Source organism: Thermobia domestica, chromosome 12 (genome assembly GCF_964235325.1).
Source record: "Thermobia domestica chromosome 12, izTheDome1.hap1.1, whole genome shotgun sequence".
Classification (NCBI taxonomy): Eukaryota; Metazoa; Arthropoda; class Insecta; order Zygentoma; family Lepismatidae; genus Thermobia; species Thermobia domestica.
This window is the reverse complement of record NC_137465.1, coordinates 3,431,443-3,448,522: the sequence shown is the minus strand read 5'-3', so window position 1 is coordinate 3,448,522 and position 17,080 is coordinate 3,431,443. Positions and strand designations below refer to the sequence as shown.

Sequence of the window (17,080 nt, the reverse complement as noted above, 5' to 3'; positions counted from 1 at the left end):
AATTCAGTTTTATAAAAAATAATTTCTTCTATGTAGAATCCTAGTTGGATGAGGAAAAAGAGAAACTAATAAATAAATATAAAGAGCCGAAATAGCTCAGCTGGGAGAGCGTTAGACTGAAGATCTAAAGGTCCCTGGTTCGATCCCGGATTTCGGCATTAATATTTACTTTAGAGATGAAAATAGAATGAGTAACTAACATTTCAATTGTTCTTTAATAAGACATTCAGTTTAATAAAAAATAATTTCTTCTATGTAGAATCCTAGTTGGATGAGGAAAAAGAGAAACTAATAAGTAAATAGAAAGAGCCGAAATAACTCAGCTGGGAGAGCGTTAGACTGAAGATCTAAAGGTCCCGGGTTTCGGCATTAATATTTTCTTTAGAGATGAATATAGAATGAGTAACTAACATTTCAATTGTTCTTTAAAAAGAAATTCAGTTTAATAAAAAATAATTTCTTCTATGTAGAATCCTAGTTGGATGAGGAAAAAGAGAAACTAATAAACAAATAGAAAGAGCCGAAATAGCTCAGCTGGGAGAGCGTTAGACTGAAGATCTAAAGGTCCCTGGTTCGATCCCGGGTTTCGGCATTAATATTTTGTTTAGAGATGAATATAGAATGAGTAACTAACATTTCAATTGTTCTTTAATAAGAAATTCAGTTTAATAAAAAATAATTTCTTCTATGTAGAATCCTAGTTGGATGAGGAAAAAGAGAAACTAATAAATAAATATAAAGAGCCAAAATAGCTCAGCTGGGAGAGCGTTAGACTGAAGATCTAAAGGTCCCTGGTTCAATCCCGGATTTCCGCATTAATATTTACTTTAGAGATGAAAATAGAATGAGTAACTAACATTTCAATTGTTCTTTAATAAGACATTCAGTTTAATAAAAAATAAATTCTTCTATGTAGAATCCTAGTTGGATGAGGAAAAAGAGAAACTAATAAACAAATATAAAGAGCCGAAATAGCTCAGCTGGGAGAGCGTTAGACTGAAGATCTAAAGGTCCCTGGTTCGATCCCGGGTTTCGGCATTAATATTTTGCATAGAGATGAATATAGAATGAGTAACTAACATTTCAATTGTTCTTTAATAAGAAATTCAGTTTAATAAAAAATAATTTCTTCTATGTAGAATCCTAGTTGGATGAGGAAAAAGAGAAACTAATAAATAAATATAAAGAGCCGAAATAGCTCAGCTGGGAGAGCGTTAGACTGAAGATCTAAAGGTCCCTGGTTCGATCCCGGATTTCGGCATTAATATTTACTTTAGAGATGAAAATAGAATGAGTAACTAACATTTCAATTGTTCTTTAATAAGACATTCAGTTTAATAAAAAATAATTTCCTCTATGTAGAATCCTAGTTGGATGAGGAAAAAGAGAAACTAATAAACAAATAAAAAGAGCCGAAATAGCTCAGCTGGGAGAGCGTTAGACTGAAGATCTAAAGGTCCCTGGTTCGATCCCGGGTTTCGGCATTAATATTTTGTATAGAGATGAATATAGAATGAGTAACTAACATTTCAATTGTTCTTTAATAAGAAATTCAGTTTAATAAAAAATAATTTCTTCTATGTAGAATCCTAGTTGGATGAGGAAAAAGAGAAACTAATAAACAAATAGAAAGAGCCGAAATAGCTCAGCTGGGAGAGCGTTAGACTGAAGATCTAAAGGTCCCTGGTTCGATCCCGGGTTTCGGCATTCATATTTTCTTTAGAGATGAATATAGAATGAGTAACTAACATTTCAATTGTTCTTTAATAAGAAATTCAGTTTAATAAAAAATAATTTCTTCTATGTAGAATCCTAGTTGGATGAGGAAAAAGAGAAACTAATAAATAAATATAAAGAGCCGAAATAGCTCAGCTGGGAGAGCGTTAGACTGAAGATCTAAAGGTCCCTGGTTCGATCCCGGATTTCGGCATTAATATTTACTTTAGAGATGAAAATAGAATGAGTAACTAACAATTCAATTGTTCTTTAATAAGACATTCAGTTTAATAAAAAATAATTTCTTCTATGTAGAATCCTAGTTGGATGAGGAAAAAGAGAAACTAATAAACAAATAGAAAGAGCCGAAATAGCTCAGCTGGTAGAGCGTTAGACTGAAGATCTAAAGGTCCCTGGTTCGATCCCGGGTTTCGGCATTAATATTTTGTTTAGAGATGAATATAGAATGAGTAACTAACATTTCAATTGTTCTTTAATAAGAAATTCAGTTTAATAAAAAATAATTTCTTCTATGTAGAATCCTAGTTGGATGAGGAAAAAGAGAAACTAATACATAAATATAAAGAGCCGAAATAGCTCAGCTGGGAGAGCGTTAGACTGAAGATCTAAAGGTCCCTGGTTCGATCCTGGATTTCGGCATTAATATTTACTTTAGAGATGAAAATAGAATGAGTAACTAACGCAGTCACATAAGTGTCACGGATTATCATGAATTCTTAAAACGCACCAGATGGAAAACTTTTGGTATTGTACCTTTCCACAAGAATTTCGCAAACTTTTTGACTGCCTCATTTTAACATGATACGACTAGTGTAATATCTGTAAGATCATATTTGTAGTACCTCTAAATTTCTTATAATACTGTCAATTTTTTACAAGTTCTTGTCTACCTTGATAAGCACAAAAAAATGTAATATGATGATGTGATTTGTATTGTTCTTATAGCACTGTATATATTTCAACTTTCTACTTGTATTTACCGTCTATGTCTTATGTCTAAACGACCAATTTCTTTCAGGTATGTAAGTGACCTTGGGAAATAAAGATGTTTAAAAAAAAGAAAAAAAAGCCAGGAGAGCGTTAGACTGAAGATCTAAATGTCCCTGGTTCGATCCCGGGTTTCGGCATTAATATTTTCTTTAGAGATGAATATAGAATGAGTAACTAACATTTCAATTGTTCTTTAATAAGAAATTCAGTTTAATAAAAAATAATTTCTTCTATGTAGAATCCTAGTTGGATGAAGAAAAAGAGAAAATAATAAGTAAATAGAAATAGCTCAGCTGGGAGAGCGTTAGTCTAAAGGTCCCTGGTTCGATCCCGGGTTTCGGCATTAATATTTTCTTTAGAGATGAATATAGAATGAGTAACTAACATTTCAATTGTTCTTTAATAAGAAATTCAGTTTAATAAAAAAATAATTTCTTCTATGTAGAATCCTAGTTGGATGAGGAAAAAGAGAAACTAATAAGTAAATAGAAAGAGCCGAAATAACTCAGCTGGGAGAGCGTTAGACTGAAGATCTAAAGGTCCCGGGTTTCGGCATTAATATTTTCTTTAGAGATGAATATAGAATGAGTAACTAACATTTCAATTGTTCTTTAAAAAGAAATTCAGTTTAATAAAAAATAATTTCTTCTATGTAGAATCCTAGTTGGATGAGGAAAAAGAGAAACTAATAAACAAATAGAAAGAGCCGAAATAGCTCAGCTGGGAGAGCGTTAGACTGAAGATCTAAAGGTCCCTGGTTCGATCCCGGGTTTCGGCATTAATATTTTGTTTAGAGATGAATATAGAATGAGTAACTAACATTTCAATTGTTCTTTAATAAGAAATTCAGTTTAATAAAAAATAATTTCTTCTATGTAGAATCCTAGTTGGATGAGGAAAAAGAGAAACTAATAAATAAATATAAAGAGCCGAAATAGCTCAGCTGGGAGAGCGTTAGACTGAAGATCTAAAGGTCCCTGGTTCGATCCCGGATTTCCGCATTAATATTTACTTTAGAGATGAAAATAGAATGAGTAACTAACATTTCAATTGTTCTTTAATAAGACATTCAGTTTAATAAAAAATAAATTCTTCTATGTAGAATCATAGTTGGATGAGGAAAAAGAGAAACTAATAAACAAATAGAAAGAGCCGAAATAGCTCAGCTGGGAGAGCGTTAGACTGAAGATCTAAAGGTCCCTGATTCGATCCCGGGTTTCGGCATTAATATTTTGTATAGAGATGAATATAGAATGAGTAACTAACATTTCAATTGTTCTTTAATAAGAAATTCAGTTTAATAAAAAATAATTTCTTCTATGTAGAATCCTAGTTGGATGAGGAAAAAGAGAAACTAATAAATAAATATAAAGAGCCGAAATAGCTCAGCTGGGAGAGCGTTAGACTGAAGATCTAAAGGTCCCTGGTTCGATCCCGGATTTCGGCATTAATATTTACTTTAGAGATGAAAATAGAATGAGTAACTAACATTTCAATTGTTCTTTAATAAGACATTCAGTTTAATAAAAAATAATTTCTTCTATGTAGAATCCTAGTTGGATGAGGAAAAAGAGAAACTAATAAACAAATAAAAAGAGCCGAAATAGCTCAGCTGGGAGAGCGTTAGACTGAAGATCTAAAGGTCCCTGGTTCGATCCCGGGTTTCGGCATTAATATTTTCTTTAGAGATGAATATAGAATTAGTAACTAACATTTCAATTGTTCTTTAATAAGAAATTCAGTTTAATAAAAAATAATTTCTTCTATGTAGAATCCTAGTTGGATGAGGAAAAAGAGAAACTAATAAACAAATAGAAAGAGCCGAAATAGCTCAGCTGGGAGAGCGTTAGACTGAAGATCTAAAGGTCCCTGGTTCGATCCCGGGTTTCGGCATTCATATTTTCTTTAGAGATGAATATAGAATGAGTAACTAACATTTCAATTGTTCTTTAATAAGAAATTCAGTTTAATAAAAAATAATTTCTTCTATGTAGAATCCTAGTTGGATGAGGAAAAAGAGAAACTAATAAATAAATATAAAGAGCCGAAATAGCTCAGCTGGGAGAGCGTTAGACTGAAGATCTAAAGGTCCCTGGTTCGATCCCGGATTTCGGCATTAATATTTACTTTAGAGATGAAAATAGAATGAGTAACTAACAATTCAATTGTTCTTTAATAAGACATTCAGTTTAATAAAAAATAATTTCTTCTATGTAGAATCCTAGTTGGATGAGGAAAAAGAGAAACTAATAAACAAATAGAAAGAGCCGAAATAGCTCAGCTGGGAGAGCGTTAGACTGAAGATCTAAAGGTCCCTGGTTCGATCCCGGGTTTCGGCATTAATATTTTGTTTAGAGATGAATATAGAATGAGTAACTAACATTTCAATTGTTCTTTAATAAGAAATTCAGTTTAATAAAAAATAATTTCTTCTATGTAGAATCCTAGTTGGATGAGGAAAAAGAGAAACTAATATATAAATATAAAGAGCCGAAATAGCTCAGCTGGGAGAGCGTTAGACTGAAGATCTAAAGGTCCCTGGTTCGATCCCGGATTTCGGCATTAATATTTACTTTAGAGATGAAAATAGAATGAGTAACTAACGCAGTCACATAAGTGTCACGGATTATCATGAATTCTTAAAACGCACCAGATGGAAAACTTTTGGTATGGTACCTTTCCACAAGAATTTCGCAAACTTTTTGACTGCCTCATTTTAACATGATACGACTAGTGTAATATCTGTAAGATCATATTTGTAGTACCTCTAAATTTCTTATAATACTGTCAATTTTTTACAAGTTCTTGTCTACCTTGATAAGCACAAAAAAATGTAATATGATGATGTGATTTGTATTGTTCTTATAGCACTGTATATATTTTAACTTTCTACTTGTATTTACCGTCTATGTCTTATGTCTAAACGACCAATTTCTTTCAGGTATGTAAGTGACCTTGGGAAATAAAGATGTTTAAAAAAAAAAGAAAAAAAAAAGAAAAAAAAGCCAGGAGAGCGTTAGACTGAAGATCTAAATGTCCCTGGTTCGATCCCGGGTTTCGGCATTAATATTTTCTTTAGAGATGAATATAGAATGAGTAACTAACATTTCAATTGTTCTTTAATAAGAAATTCAGTTTAATAAAAAATAATTTCTTCTATGTAGAATCCTAGTTGGATGAAGAAAAAGAGAAAATAATAAGTAAATAGAAATAGCTCAGCTGGGAGAGCGTTAGTCTAAAGGTCCCTGGTTCGATCCCGGGTTTCGGCATTAATATTTTCTTTAGAGATGAATATAGAATGAGTAACTAACATTTCAATTGTTCTTTAATAAGAAATTCAGTTTAATAAAAAAATAATTTCTTCTATGTAGAATCCTAGTTGGATGAGGAAAAAGAGAAACTAATAGACAAATATAAAGAGCCGAACGCTGGGTGAACGCTGCTAGTTTCTTCTATGTAGAATCCTAGTTGGATGAGGAAAAAGAGAAACTAATAAGTAATTAGAAAGAGCCAAAATAGCTCAGCTCGGAAAGCGTTAGACTGAAGACCTAAAGGTCCCTGGTTTGATCCTGGGTTTCGACATTGATATTTTCTTTAGAGATGAATATAGAATGAGTAACTAACATTTCAATTGTTCTTTAATAAGAAATTCAGTTTAATAAAAAATAATTTCTTCTATGTAGAATCCTAGTTGGATGAAGAAAAAGAGAAAATAATAAGTAAATAGAAATAGCTCAGCTAGGAGAGCGTTAGTCTAAAGGTCCCTGGTTCGATCCCGGGTTTCGGCATTAATATTTTCTTTAGAGATGAATATAGAATGAGTAACTAACATTTCAATTGTTCTTTAATAAGAAATTCAGTTTAATAAAAAATAATTTCTTCTATGTAGAATCGTAGTTGGATGAGGAAAAAGAGAAACTAATAAGTAAATAGAAAGAGCCGAAATAGCTCAGCTGGGAGAGCGTTAGACTGAAGATCTAAAGGTCCCGGGTTTCGGCATTAATATTTTCTTTAGAGATGAATATAGAATGAGTAACTAACATTTCAATTGTTCTTTAATAAGAAATTCAGTTTAATAAAAAATAATTTCTTCTATGTAGAATCCTAGTTGGATGAGGAAAAAGAGAAACTAATAAATAAATAGAAAGAGCCGAAATAACTCAGCTGGGAGAGCGTTAGACTGAAGATCTAAAGGTCCCGGGTTTCGGCATTAATATTTTCTTTAGAGATGAATATAGAATGAGTAACTAACATTTCAATTGTTCTTTAATAAGAAATTCAGTTGAATAAAAAATAATTTCTTCTATGTAGAATCCTAGTTGGATGAGGAAAAAGAGAAACTAATAGACAAATATAAAGAGCCGAAATAGCTTAGCTGGGAGAGCGTTAGACTGAAGATCTAAAGGTCCCTGGTTCGATCCCGGTTTTCGGCATTAATATTTTCTTTAGAGATGAATATAGAATGAGTAACTAACATTTCAATTGTTCTTTAATAAGAAATTCAGTTTAATAAAAAATAATTTCTTCTATGTAGAATCCTAGTTGGATGAGGAAAAAGAGAAAATAATGACTAAATAGAAAGAGCCGAAATAGCTCAGCTGGCAGAGCGTTAGACTGAAGATCTAAAGGTCCCTGGTTCGATCCCGGGTTTCGGCATTAATATTTTGTTTAGAGATGAATATAGAAAGAGTAACTAACATTTCAATTATTCTTTAATAAGAAATTCAGTTTAATAAAAAATAATTTCTTCTATGTAGAATCCTAGTTGGATGAGGAAAATAATGAGTAAATATAAAGAGCCGAAATAGCTCAGCTGGGAGAGCGTTAGACTGAAGATCTAAAGGTCCCTGGTTCGATCCCGGATTTCGGCATTAATATTTACTTTAGAGATGAATATAGAATGAGTAACTAACATTTCAATTGTTCTTTAATAAGACATTCAGTTTAATAAAAAATAATTTCTTCTATGTAGAATCCTAGTTGGATGAGGAAAAAGAGAAACTAATAAGTAAATAGAAAGAGCCGAAGTAACTCAGCTGGGAGAGCGTTAGACTGAAGATCTAAAGGTCCCGGGTTTCGGCATTAATATTTTCTTTAGAGATGAATATAGAATGAGTAACTAACATTTCAATTGTTCTTTAAAAAGAAATTCAGTTTAATAAAAAATAATTTCTTCTATGTAGAATTTTAGTTGGATGAGGAAAAAGAGAAACTAATAGGCAAATATAAAGAGCCGAAATAGCTTAGCTGGGAGAGCGTTAGACTGAAGATCTAAAGGTCCCTGGTTCGATCCCGGTTTTCGACATTAATATTTTCTTTAGAGATGAATATAGAATGAGTAACTAACATTTCAATTGTTGTTTAATATGAAATTCAGTTTAATAAAAAATAATTTCTTCTATGTAGAATCCTACTTGGATGAGGAAAATAATGAGTAAATATAAAGAGCCGAAATAGCTCAGCTGGGAGAGCGTTAGTCTGAAGATCTAAAGGTACCTGGTTCGTTCCCGGGATTCGGCATTAATATTTTTTTAGAATTGAATATAGAATGAGTAACTAACATTTCAATTGTTCTTTAATAAGAAATTCAGTTTAATAAAAAATAATTTCTTCTATGTAGAATCCTAGTTGGATGAGGAAAAAGAGAAAATAATGACTAAATAGAAAGAGCCGAAATAGCTCAGCTGGGAGAGCGTTAGACTGAAGATCTAAATGTCCCTGGTTCGATCCCGGGTTTCGGCATTAATATTTTCTTTAGAGATGAATATAGAATGAGTAACTAACATTTCAATTGTTCTTTAATAAGAAATTCAGTTGAATAAAAAATAATTTCTTCTATGGAGAATCCTAGTTGGATGAGGAAAAAGAGAAACTGATAAGTAAATTGAAAGAGCCGAAATAGCTCAGCTGGGAGAGCGTTAGACTGAAGATCTAAATGTCCCTGGTTCGATCCCGGGTTTCGGCATTAATATTTTCTTTAGAGATGAATATAGAATGAGTAACTAACATTTCAATTGTTCTTTAATAAGAAATTCAGTTGAATAAAAAATAATTTCTTCTATGTAGAATCCTAGTTGGATGAGGAAAAAGAGAATCTAATAGACAAATATAAAGAGCCGAAATAGCTTAGCTGGGAGAGCGTTAGACTGAAGATCTAAAGGTCCCTGGTTCGATCCCGGTTTTCGGCATTAATATTTTCTTTAGAGATGAATATAGAATGAGTAACTAACATTTCAATTGTTCTTTAATAAGGAATTCAGTTTAATAAAAAATAATTTCTTCTATGTAGAATCCTAGTTGGATGAGGAAAAAGAGAAAATAATGACTTAATAGAAAGAGCCGAAATAGCTCAGCTGGCAGAGCGTTAGACTGAAGATCTAAAAGTCCCTGGTTCGATCCCGGGTTTCGGCATTAATATTTTTTTAGAATTGAATATAGAATGAGTAACTAACATTTCAATTGTTCTTTAATAAGAAATTCAGTTTAATAAAAAATAATTTCTTCTATGTAGAATCCTAGTTGGATGAGGAAAAAGAGAAAATAATGACTAAATAGAAAGAGCCGAAATAGCTCAGCTGGCAGAGCGTTAGACTGAAGATCTAAAAGTCCCTGGTTCGATCCCGGGTTTCGGCATTAATATTTTGTTTAGAGATGAATATAGAAAGAGTAACTAACATTTCAATTATTCTTTAATAAGAAATTCAGTTTAATAAAAAATAATTTCTTCTGTGTAGAATCCTACTTGGATGAGGAAAATAATGAGTAAATATAAAGAGCCGAAATAGCTCAGCTGGGAGAGCGTTAGTCTGAAGATCTAAAGGTCCCTGGTTCGTTCCCGGGATTCTGCATTAATATTTTTTTAGAATTGAATATAGAATGAGTAACTAACATTTCAATTGTTCTTTAATAAGAAATTCAGTTTAATAAAAAATAATTTCTTCTGTGTAGAATCCTAGTTGGATGAGGAAAAAGAGAAAATAATGACTAAATAGAAAGAGCCGAAATAGCTCAGCTGGGAGAGCGTTAGACTGAAGATCTAAATGTCCCTGGTTCGATCCCGGGTTTCGGCATTAATATTTTCTTTAGAGATGAATATAGAATGAGTAACTAACATTTCAATTGTTCTTTAATAAGAAATTCAGTTGAATAAAAAATAATTTCTTCTATGTAGAATCCTAGTTGGATGAGGAAAAAGAGAAACTGATAAGTAAATTGAAAGAGCCGAAATAGCTCAGCTGGGAGAGCGTTAGACTGAAGATCTAAATGTCCCTGGTTCGATCCCGGGTTTCGGCATTAATATTTTCTTTAGAGATGAATATAGAATGAGTAACTAACATTTCAATTGTTCTTTAATAAGAAATTCAGTTTAATAAAAAATAATTTCTTCTATGTAGAATCCTAGTTGGATGAGGAAAAAGAGAAACTAATAAGTAAATAGAAAGAGCCGAAGTAACTCAGCTGGGAGAGCGTTAGACTGAAGATCTAAAGGTCCCGGGTTTCGGCATTAATATTTTCTTTAGAGATGAATATAGAATGAGTAACTAACATTTCAATTGTTCTTTAAAAAAAAATTCAGTTTAATAAAAAATAATTTCTTCTATGTAGAATCCTAGTTGGATGAGGAAAAAGAGAAACTAATAGACAAATATAAAGAGCCGAAATAGCTTAGCTGGGAGAGCGTTAGACTGAAGATCTAAAGGTCCCTGGTTCGATCCCGGTTTTCGACATTAATATTTTCTTTAGAGATGAATATAGAATGAGTAACTAACATTTCAATTGTTGTTTAATATGAAATTCAGTTTAATAAAAAATAATTTCTTCTATGTAGAATCCTACTTGGATGAGGAAAATAATGAGTAAATATAAAGAGCCGAAATAGCTCAGCTGGGAGAGCGTTAGTCTGAAGATCTAAAGGTCCCTGGTTCGTTCCCGGGATTCGGCATTAATATTTTTTTAGAATTGAATATATAAAATGAGTAACTAACATTTCAATTGTTCTTTAATAAGAAATTCAGTTTAATAAAAAATAATTTCTTCTATGTAGAATCCTAGTTGGATGAGGAAAAAGAGAAAATAATGACTAAATAGAAAGAGCCGAAATAGCTCAGCTGGGAGAGCGTTAGACTGAAGATCTAAAAGTCCCTGGTTCGATCCCGGGTTTCGGCATTAATATTTTGTTTAGAGATGAATATAGAATGAGTAACTAAAATTTCAATTGTTCTTTAATAAGAAATTCAGTTTAATAAAAAATAATTTCTTCTATGTAGAATCCTAGTTGGATGAGGAAAACGAGAAACTAATAAGTAAATGTAAAGAGCCGAAATAGCTCAGCTGGGAGAGCGTTAGACTGAAGATCTAAATGTCCCTGGTTCGATCCCGGGTTTCGGCATTAATATTTTCTTTAGAGATGAATATAGAATGAGTAACTAACATTTCAATTGTTCTTTAATAAGAAATTCAGTTGAATAAAAAATAATTTCTTCTATGTAGAATCCTAGTTGGATGAGGAAAAAGAGAAACTGATAAGTAAATTGAAAGAGCCGAAATAGCTCAGTTTGGAGAGCGTTAGACTGAAGATCTAAAGGTCCCTGGTTCGATCCCAGGTTTCGGCATTAATATTTTCTTTAGAGATGAATATAGAATGAGTAACTAACATTTCAATTGTTCTTTAATAAGAAATTCAGTTGAATAAAAAATAATTTCTTCTATGTAGAATCCTAGTTGGATGAGGAAAAAGAGAAAATAATGACTAAATAGAAAGAGCCGAAATAGCTCAGCTGGCAGAGCGTTAGACTGAAGATCTAAAAGTCCCTGGTTCGATCCCGGGTTTCGGCATTAATATTTTGTTTAGAGATGAATATAGAAAGAGTAACTAATATTTCAATTATTCTTTAATAAGAAATTCAGTTTAATAAAAAATAATTTCTTCTATGTAGAATCCTAGTTGGATGAGGAAAAAGAGAAACTAATAAATAAATATAAAGAGCCGAAATAGCTCAGCTGGGAGAGCGTTAGACTGAAGATCTAAAGGTCCCTGGTTCGATCCCGGATTTCGGCATTAATATTTACTTTAGAGATGAATATAGAATGAGTAACTAACATTTCAATTGTTCTTTAATAAGAAATTCAGTTTAATAAAAAATAATTTCTTCTATGTAGAATCCTAGTTGGATGAGGAAAAAGAGAAACTAATAAGTAAATAGAAAGAGCCGAAGTAACTCAGCTGGGAGAGCGTTAGACTGAAGATCTAAAGGTCCCGGGTTTCGGCATTAATATTTTCTTTAGAGATGAATATAGAATGAGTAACTAACATTTCAATTGTTCTTTAAAAAAAATTCAGTTTAATAAAAAATAATTTCTTCTATGTAGAATCCTAGTTGGATGAGGAAAAAGAGAAACTAATAGACAAATATAAAGAGCCGAAATAGCTTAGCTGGGAGAGCGTTAGACTGAAGATCTAAAGGTCCCTGGTTCGATCCCGGTTTTCGACATTAATATTTTCTTTAGAGATGAATATAGAATGAGTAACTAACATTTCAATTGTTGTTTAATATGAAATTCAGTTTAATAAAAAATAATTTCTTCTATGTAGAATCCTACTTGGATGAGGAAAATAATGAGTAAATATAAAGAGCCGAAATAGCTCAGCTGGGAGAGCGTTAGTCTGAAGATCTAAAGGTCCCTGGTTCGTTCCCGGGATTCGGCATTAATATTTTTTTAGAATTGAATATATAAAATGAGTAACTAACATTTCAATTGTTCTTTAATAAGAAATTCAGTTTAATAAAAAATAATTTCTTCTATGTAGAATCCTAGTTGGATGAGGAAAAAGAGAAAATAATGACTAAATAGAAAGAGCCGAAATAGCTCAGCTGGGAGAGCGTTAGACTGAAGATCTAAAAGTCCCTGGTTCGATCCCGGGTTTCGGCATTAATATTTTGTTTAGAGATGAATATAGAATGAGTAACTAAAATTTCAATTGTTCTTTAATAAGAAATTCAGTTTAATAAAAAATAATTTCTTCTATGTAGAATCCTAGTTGGATGAGGAAAACGAGAAACTAATAAGTAAATGTAAAGAGCCGAAATAGCTCAGCTGGGAGAGCGTTAGACTGAAGATCTAAATGTCCCTGGTTCGATCCCGGGTTTCGGCATTAATATTTTCTTTAGAGATGAATATAGAATGAGTAACTAACATTTCAATTGTTCTTTAATAAGAAATTCAGTTGAATAAAAAATAATTCCTTCTATGTAGAATCCTAGTTGGATGAGGAAAAAGAGAAACTGATAATTAAATTGAAAGAGCCGAAATAGCTCAGTTTGGAGAGCGTTAGACTGAAGATCTAAAGGTCCCTGGTTCGATCCCAGGTTTCGGCATTAATATTTTCTTTAGAGATGAATATAGAATGAGTAACTAACATTTCAATTGTTCTTTAATAAGAAATTCAGTTTAATAAAAAATAATTTCTTCTATGTAGAATCCTAGTTGGATGAGGAAAAAGAGAAACTAATAGACAAATATAAAGAGCCGAAATAGCTCAGCTGGGAGAGCGTTAGACTGAAGATCTAAAGGTCCCTGGTTCGATCCCGGGTTTCGGCATTAATATATTCTTTAGAGATGAATATAGAATGAGTAACTAACATTTCAATTGTTCTTTAATAAAAAATTCAGTTTTATAAAAACTAATTTCTTCTATGTAGAATCCTAGTTGGATGAGGAAAAAGAGAAACAAATAAGTAAATAGAAAGAGCCGAAATAGCTCAGCTGGGAGAGCGTTAGACTGAAGATCTAAAGGTTTCGGGTTTCGGCATTAATATTTTCTTTAGAGATGAATATAGAATGAGTAACTAACATTTCAATTGTTCTTTAATAAGAAATTCAGTTTAATAAAAAATAATTTCTTCTATGTAGAATCCTAGTTGGATGAGGAAAAAGAGAAACTAATAAATAAATATAAAGAGCCGAAATAGCTCAGCTGGGAGAGCGTTAGACTGAAGATCTAAAGGTCCCTGGTTCGATCCCGGGTTTCGGCATTAATATTTTCTTTAGAGATGAATATAGAATGAGTAACTAACATTTCAATTGTTCTTTTTTAAGAAATTCAGTTTAATAAAAAATGATTTCTTCTATGTAGAATCCTAGTTGGGTACGGAAAAAGAGAAACTAATAGACAAATATAAAGAGCCGAAATAACTCAGCTGGGAGAGCGTTAGACTGAAGATCTAAAGGTCCCTGGTTCGATCCCGGGTTTCGGCATTAATATTTCCTTTAGAGATGAATATAGAATGAGTAACTAACATTTCAATTGTTCTTTAATAAGAAATTCAGTTTAATAAAAAATAATTTCTTCTATGTAGAATCCTAGTTGGATGAGGAAAAAGAGAAACTAATAAATAAATATAAAGAGCCGAAATAGCTCAGCTGGGAGAGTGTTAGACTGAAGATCTAAAGGGCTCTTGTTCGATCCGGGAAATTCTATATATTTATTGGTTACTTCAAAAGAGTGCGGGGACAAATGGCCCCCTTTACCCCCTTAATCGCCGCCCATATATATATAATACCCTTTAAATTCTTACACATTACGTGCCTGTAGTGGTATTAATTTAAAGGACTTCAAAATCTTTGCTTACATTTTCTGTCCATAATTTTCATGTCTAAATTGATAAAACAAAACCTGCACAACACACACGTTGCACCACAGGAAATCAACTCACACGCCAAACAACAGATGTGCTCCCCATGCCTTGGCACATTGCAGAGTGCTGCCATGCGCTTAGTTTCTGTGTTGTAAACCGTTGAGAAAGAAATGGCGTTATTGTATCCCTGGCGTTATTGTAGCGAGTTACCCTAGGATTAAATTTTCCAGATTGTGCTAATAGACAGAATGGATGTTCTTGTGTATCGTAAATAAACTTTTATTCTTGATTAAAGTTTTTACACAACTAAAATTACTACGCATGAGGATCCATAATCATGCGTATTATTTTGTTTGTCTCAATGAGGTCGGAAGCACGAGGGCTCAGTAGTAGAGCGCTTCCCTCTGGTGTGTAGGGACCCTGGTTCAATTCCCGGCCAAGTAAATTTCTAGTGAACAGCATCAGTCCGTGGGTTTCCTTCAGGTACTCCCGTTTCCTCCCACATTTCATTTCCACCAATTTTTCCATCATCATTTATTTGGCTTAATTATAGATCTCTCTCAGCCTAAAGGGCATAACAGTGGGAAGATAAATTGAATGATTTTAGGGATGCGCACGAGACGAGTCGAGACAGGACTTTCCTGAGAAATTCGAGTCGAGACACAGCTCTTCCAATAGAAAAATATACCTTTTTCGAATCGAGACATCACTTTTCCAGCACACTTTCGAGACGAGACAACCACAAATCTTGTCTCGTGCGCATCCCTAAATGATCTTATTTCATTTTTCTTCTTAATGAAGTGTATCGTTTGTTTTTTTTTTTACCTCATCTTCGGACAATTTTTTCTCGTTAATTGTTTTTAACATTAAAGAATTGGACAACTTTTAAGAATTACCCGCTAATTTGTTAGAGCAAACAATTACATTAGCCTGCAAAATTAAGATCACTAAAAAGTGTTTAAAATATAATTGCTGATCTCTATGTATTTTAGTACGCTAATTTCAAATATAACATTCATATTTCTGTATCACATAAGGTTTCTGAATAAAAGAGAATCATAGCTGCAAGTAAAATAGCTTATATTCTTACTTTATGAACATAATTTATGAAAAGTTTACTTTTCAGTTTTTAAATAAAACTCGAAGAAATATCTTTACAGGTCCTCATGTTGCCTTTTTGCTTGAAAACTCCGTCTTCTACATTTTCGTTTGTGGGATGATTGCGGAAGGTCTCTCTGCAGCATCCAACAATAATCTGCTAGCATGTTGACGTTCCATCTTCCCTGGTACCTTCGCTCCGTATCCTTCATACTTTGATGAAACTGCTCTCCCTGCTCGTCACTTACTGCACCTAGGTTCTCCGAGAAGTAGTCTAAATGTGAATTAAGAAAGTGCAGTTTTAAACTCATTGAGCATCCCAAATCTTTGAATTTTACTAACATGTTTTCTACAATGGGTTTGAAGTTTATAACAAAATACTTTGGTTTGTGTAATATTTACCTGTACCTTGGGCAGAAAGTACTCGTACATGTGCACTATGCTTAGTAGAATGTTCATTTTATATTAACAAAAGAAGAATGTTTTTAATATATGTATGAGATTATTATGGGATAGTTGTTGATATGGATATGTTTTAAGGTTACCTAGTCAGTGAATTTGTGTACTTAACAGTTTTAAGAAAAGGATATTATAAGTTATATCAAATAATAAACCAGTTTAACATCGGTTATAGACGTTGTCAGTTTTATTAAAAAGGTGAGATTAATGGTATTTAAATATCGAAGCTAATATTTTTAATGTCAAAAGAAATGCTACCACTTCGAATTTTTACCTCAGCAAACGAACCAGGTTTACGACTATCATTTTGATAAGTCGTTGTAAAAATTTGGTTTACCTCACCCGGGAAATTGTAAATTCAGTTCCCGAAGAAGAAGAGTAAGGTTGAATTTACTTTTACTACAGTTAATGAATACGAACTTAACCATATTGCGAAGTGGTAAAGTAATCATAAGAAAAATGGACAACGAAACAATGCAGCATGAATCAAATACTAGTGACCAAGGTGAAACTAGTGTAACACCAGGTTTGTCATCGGAAGATATCTTGTTAGCTTTACAGCGACAATTAATGCAGATGTCTACCGAGATAAAGAAGCAAAATGAAGAATTAAAGCAGACCATAGATCAAAAGTCTGACGAAGCTAACAAGCGAAATGAAGAATTAAGTAGACGAATGGAACAGAAGTTTGACGAAGCTAACCAGATCATGGAACATAAGTTCAACGAATCTAACAAGACCATGGAACAGAAGATAGAACTGAAGTTTGACGAAGCTAACAAGCAATATGAAGAATTAAGTAGACGGATAGAACGGATAGAACAGAAATCAGATGAAACGAAACAAACAATTGTCCAGGTGGTGAACGACCTATCCTCACAGTTCGAGGAAAAGTTAAAAAGAATATCCGATGATTGTCAGGAAGAGCACAATCACCAAAATCAAGAAATCTGTGCTGTAAAAAAAGATTTAGAAGTAATAGAATCTTCCCTTAAGCAGCAAAAGATCCAGGTCAGCAACAACTCTAATAACATACGTGTAAATACACAGTTGTTAGCTACTATTCAAGAAGAGATTAGAACGTTACAGGCTAAAGATAACATTTACCGTAATAACTTGGGTAGTGATCGCTTTGAGTTGTCCCACTCACCAGAGATGAA

General features: G+C 32.6%; 37 non-coding genes across 37 annotated transcripts; all 37 read left to right on the top strand.

Annotated features, from left to right (window-relative positions):
* Positions 1-85: 85 nt before the first annotated feature.
* TRNAF-GAA (transfer RNA phenylalanine (anticodon GAA)) lies at positions 86-158 on the top strand. The gene has a single exon. It is a non-coding gene; the product is annotated as a tRNA-Phe (tRNA).
* A 361-nt stretch (positions 159-519) lies between these two features.
* On the top strand, positions 520-592 carry TRNAF-GAA (transfer RNA phenylalanine (anticodon GAA)). The gene has a single exon. It is a non-coding gene; the product is annotated as a tRNA-Phe (tRNA).
* A 373-nt stretch (positions 593-965) lies between these two features.
* On the top strand, positions 966-1,038 carry TRNAF-GAA (transfer RNA phenylalanine (anticodon GAA)). Its single transcript has one exon. It is a non-coding gene; the product is annotated as a tRNA-Phe (tRNA).
* Positions 1,039-1,188: 150 nt separating this feature from the next.
* TRNAF-GAA (transfer RNA phenylalanine (anticodon GAA)) lies at positions 1,189-1,261 on the top strand. Its single transcript has one exon. It is a non-coding gene; the product is annotated as a tRNA-Phe (tRNA).
* A 150-nt stretch (positions 1,262-1,411) lies between these two features.
* TRNAF-GAA (transfer RNA phenylalanine (anticodon GAA)) lies at positions 1,412-1,484 on the top strand. The gene has a single exon. It is a non-coding gene; the product is annotated as a tRNA-Phe (tRNA).
* A 150-nt stretch (positions 1,485-1,634) lies between these two features.
* TRNAF-GAA (transfer RNA phenylalanine (anticodon GAA)) lies at positions 1,635-1,707 on the top strand. The gene has a single exon. It is a non-coding gene; the product is annotated as a tRNA-Phe (tRNA).
* Positions 1,708-1,857: 150 nt separating this feature from the next.
* Positions 1,858-1,930, top strand: TRNAF-GAA (transfer RNA phenylalanine (anticodon GAA)). Its single transcript has one exon. It is a non-coding gene; the product is annotated as a tRNA-Phe (tRNA).
* Positions 1,931-2,080: 150 nt separating this feature from the next.
* Positions 2,081-2,153, top strand: TRNAF-GAA (transfer RNA phenylalanine (anticodon GAA)). Its single transcript has one exon. It is a non-coding gene; the product is annotated as a tRNA-Phe (tRNA).
* Positions 2,154-3,432: 1,279 nt separating this feature from the next.
* Positions 3,433-3,505, top strand: TRNAF-GAA (transfer RNA phenylalanine (anticodon GAA)). Its single transcript has one exon. It is a non-coding gene; the product is annotated as a tRNA-Phe (tRNA).
* Positions 3,506-3,878: 373 nt separating this feature from the next.
* Positions 3,879-3,951, top strand: TRNAF-GAA (transfer RNA phenylalanine (anticodon GAA)). Its single transcript has one exon. It is a non-coding gene; the product is annotated as a tRNA-Phe (tRNA).
* A 150-nt stretch (positions 3,952-4,101) lies between these two features.
* On the top strand, positions 4,102-4,174 carry TRNAF-GAA (transfer RNA phenylalanine (anticodon GAA)). Its single transcript has one exon. It is a non-coding gene; the product is annotated as a tRNA-Phe (tRNA).
* A 150-nt stretch (positions 4,175-4,324) lies between these two features.
* Positions 4,325-4,397, top strand: TRNAF-GAA (transfer RNA phenylalanine (anticodon GAA)). The gene has a single exon. It is a non-coding gene; the product is annotated as a tRNA-Phe (tRNA).
* Positions 4,398-4,547: 150 nt separating this feature from the next.
* TRNAF-GAA (transfer RNA phenylalanine (anticodon GAA)) lies at positions 4,548-4,620 on the top strand. Its single transcript has one exon. It is a non-coding gene; the product is annotated as a tRNA-Phe (tRNA).
* A 150-nt stretch (positions 4,621-4,770) lies between these two features.
* Positions 4,771-4,843, top strand: TRNAF-GAA (transfer RNA phenylalanine (anticodon GAA)). Its single transcript has one exon. It is a non-coding gene; the product is annotated as a tRNA-Phe (tRNA).
* Positions 4,844-4,993: 150 nt separating this feature from the next.
* TRNAF-GAA (transfer RNA phenylalanine (anticodon GAA)) lies at positions 4,994-5,066 on the top strand. The gene has a single exon. It is a non-coding gene; the product is annotated as a tRNA-Phe (tRNA).
* Positions 5,067-5,216: 150 nt separating this feature from the next.
* On the top strand, positions 5,217-5,289 carry TRNAF-GAA (transfer RNA phenylalanine (anticodon GAA)). The gene has a single exon. It is a non-coding gene; the product is annotated as a tRNA-Phe (tRNA).
* Positions 5,290-7,087: 1,798 nt separating this feature from the next.
* TRNAF-GAA (transfer RNA phenylalanine (anticodon GAA)) lies at positions 7,088-7,160 on the top strand. The gene has a single exon. It is a non-coding gene; the product is annotated as a tRNA-Phe (tRNA).
* A 150-nt stretch (positions 7,161-7,310) lies between these two features.
* Positions 7,311-7,383, top strand: TRNAF-GAA (transfer RNA phenylalanine (anticodon GAA)). The gene has a single exon. It is a non-coding gene; the product is annotated as a tRNA-Phe (tRNA).
* Positions 7,384-7,525: 142 nt separating this feature from the next.
* TRNAF-GAA (transfer RNA phenylalanine (anticodon GAA)) lies at positions 7,526-7,598 on the top strand. Its single transcript has one exon. It is a non-coding gene; the product is annotated as a tRNA-Phe (tRNA).
* A 798-nt stretch (positions 7,599-8,396) lies between these two features.
* TRNAF-GAA (transfer RNA phenylalanine (anticodon GAA)) lies at positions 8,397-8,469 on the top strand. The gene has a single exon. It is a non-coding gene; the product is annotated as a tRNA-Phe (tRNA).
* Positions 8,470-8,619: 150 nt separating this feature from the next.
* Positions 8,620-8,692, top strand: TRNAF-GAA (transfer RNA phenylalanine (anticodon GAA)). The gene has a single exon. It is a non-coding gene; the product is annotated as a tRNA-Phe (tRNA).
* Positions 8,693-8,842: 150 nt separating this feature from the next.
* TRNAF-GAA (transfer RNA phenylalanine (anticodon GAA)) lies at positions 8,843-8,915 on the top strand. Its single transcript has one exon. It is a non-coding gene; the product is annotated as a tRNA-Phe (tRNA).
* Positions 8,916-9,065: 150 nt separating this feature from the next.
* TRNAF-GAA (transfer RNA phenylalanine (anticodon GAA)) lies at positions 9,066-9,138 on the top strand. The gene has a single exon. It is a non-coding gene; the product is annotated as a tRNA-Phe (tRNA).
* Positions 9,139-9,287: 149 nt separating this feature from the next.
* TRNAF-GAA (transfer RNA phenylalanine (anticodon GAA)) lies at positions 9,288-9,360 on the top strand. Its single transcript has one exon. It is a non-coding gene; the product is annotated as a tRNA-Phe (tRNA).
* Positions 9,361-9,724: 364 nt separating this feature from the next.
* Positions 9,725-9,797, top strand: TRNAF-GAA (transfer RNA phenylalanine (anticodon GAA)). The gene has a single exon. It is a non-coding gene; the product is annotated as a tRNA-Phe (tRNA).
* A 150-nt stretch (positions 9,798-9,947) lies between these two features.
* On the top strand, positions 9,948-10,020 carry TRNAF-GAA (transfer RNA phenylalanine (anticodon GAA)). The gene has a single exon. It is a non-coding gene; the product is annotated as a tRNA-Phe (tRNA).
* Positions 10,021-10,820: 800 nt separating this feature from the next.
* On the top strand, positions 10,821-10,893 carry TRNAF-GAA (transfer RNA phenylalanine (anticodon GAA)). The gene has a single exon. It is a non-coding gene; the product is annotated as a tRNA-Phe (tRNA).
* A 150-nt stretch (positions 10,894-11,043) lies between these two features.
* TRNAF-GAA (transfer RNA phenylalanine (anticodon GAA)) lies at positions 11,044-11,116 on the top strand. Its single transcript has one exon. It is a non-coding gene; the product is annotated as a tRNA-Phe (tRNA).
* A 150-nt stretch (positions 11,117-11,266) lies between these two features.
* TRNAF-GAA (transfer RNA phenylalanine (anticodon GAA)) lies at positions 11,267-11,339 on the top strand. Its single transcript has one exon. It is a non-coding gene; the product is annotated as a tRNA-Phe (tRNA).
* Positions 11,340-11,489: 150 nt separating this feature from the next.
* Positions 11,490-11,562, top strand: TRNAF-GAA (transfer RNA phenylalanine (anticodon GAA)). Its single transcript has one exon. It is a non-coding gene; the product is annotated as a tRNA-Phe (tRNA).
* A 150-nt stretch (positions 11,563-11,712) lies between these two features.
* TRNAF-GAA (transfer RNA phenylalanine (anticodon GAA)) lies at positions 11,713-11,785 on the top strand. Its single transcript has one exon. It is a non-coding gene; the product is annotated as a tRNA-Phe (tRNA).
* A 799-nt stretch (positions 11,786-12,584) lies between these two features.
* Positions 12,585-12,657, top strand: TRNAF-GAA (transfer RNA phenylalanine (anticodon GAA)). The gene has a single exon. It is a non-coding gene; the product is annotated as a tRNA-Phe (tRNA).
* Positions 12,658-12,807: 150 nt separating this feature from the next.
* Positions 12,808-12,880, top strand: TRNAF-GAA (transfer RNA phenylalanine (anticodon GAA)). Its single transcript has one exon. It is a non-coding gene; the product is annotated as a tRNA-Phe (tRNA).
* Positions 12,881-13,030: 150 nt separating this feature from the next.
* Positions 13,031-13,103, top strand: TRNAF-GAA (transfer RNA phenylalanine (anticodon GAA)). The gene has a single exon. It is a non-coding gene; the product is annotated as a tRNA-Phe (tRNA).
* A 150-nt stretch (positions 13,104-13,253) lies between these two features.
* Positions 13,254-13,326, top strand: TRNAF-GAA (transfer RNA phenylalanine (anticodon GAA)). The gene has a single exon. It is a non-coding gene; the product is annotated as a tRNA-Phe (tRNA).
* Positions 13,327-13,687: 361 nt separating this feature from the next.
* TRNAF-GAA (transfer RNA phenylalanine (anticodon GAA)) lies at positions 13,688-13,760 on the top strand. The gene has a single exon. It is a non-coding gene; the product is annotated as a tRNA-Phe (tRNA).
* A 150-nt stretch (positions 13,761-13,910) lies between these two features.
* TRNAF-GAA (transfer RNA phenylalanine (anticodon GAA)) lies at positions 13,911-13,983 on the top strand. The gene has a single exon. It is a non-coding gene; the product is annotated as a tRNA-Phe (tRNA).
* Positions 13,984-17,080: the final 3,097 nt, after the last annotated feature.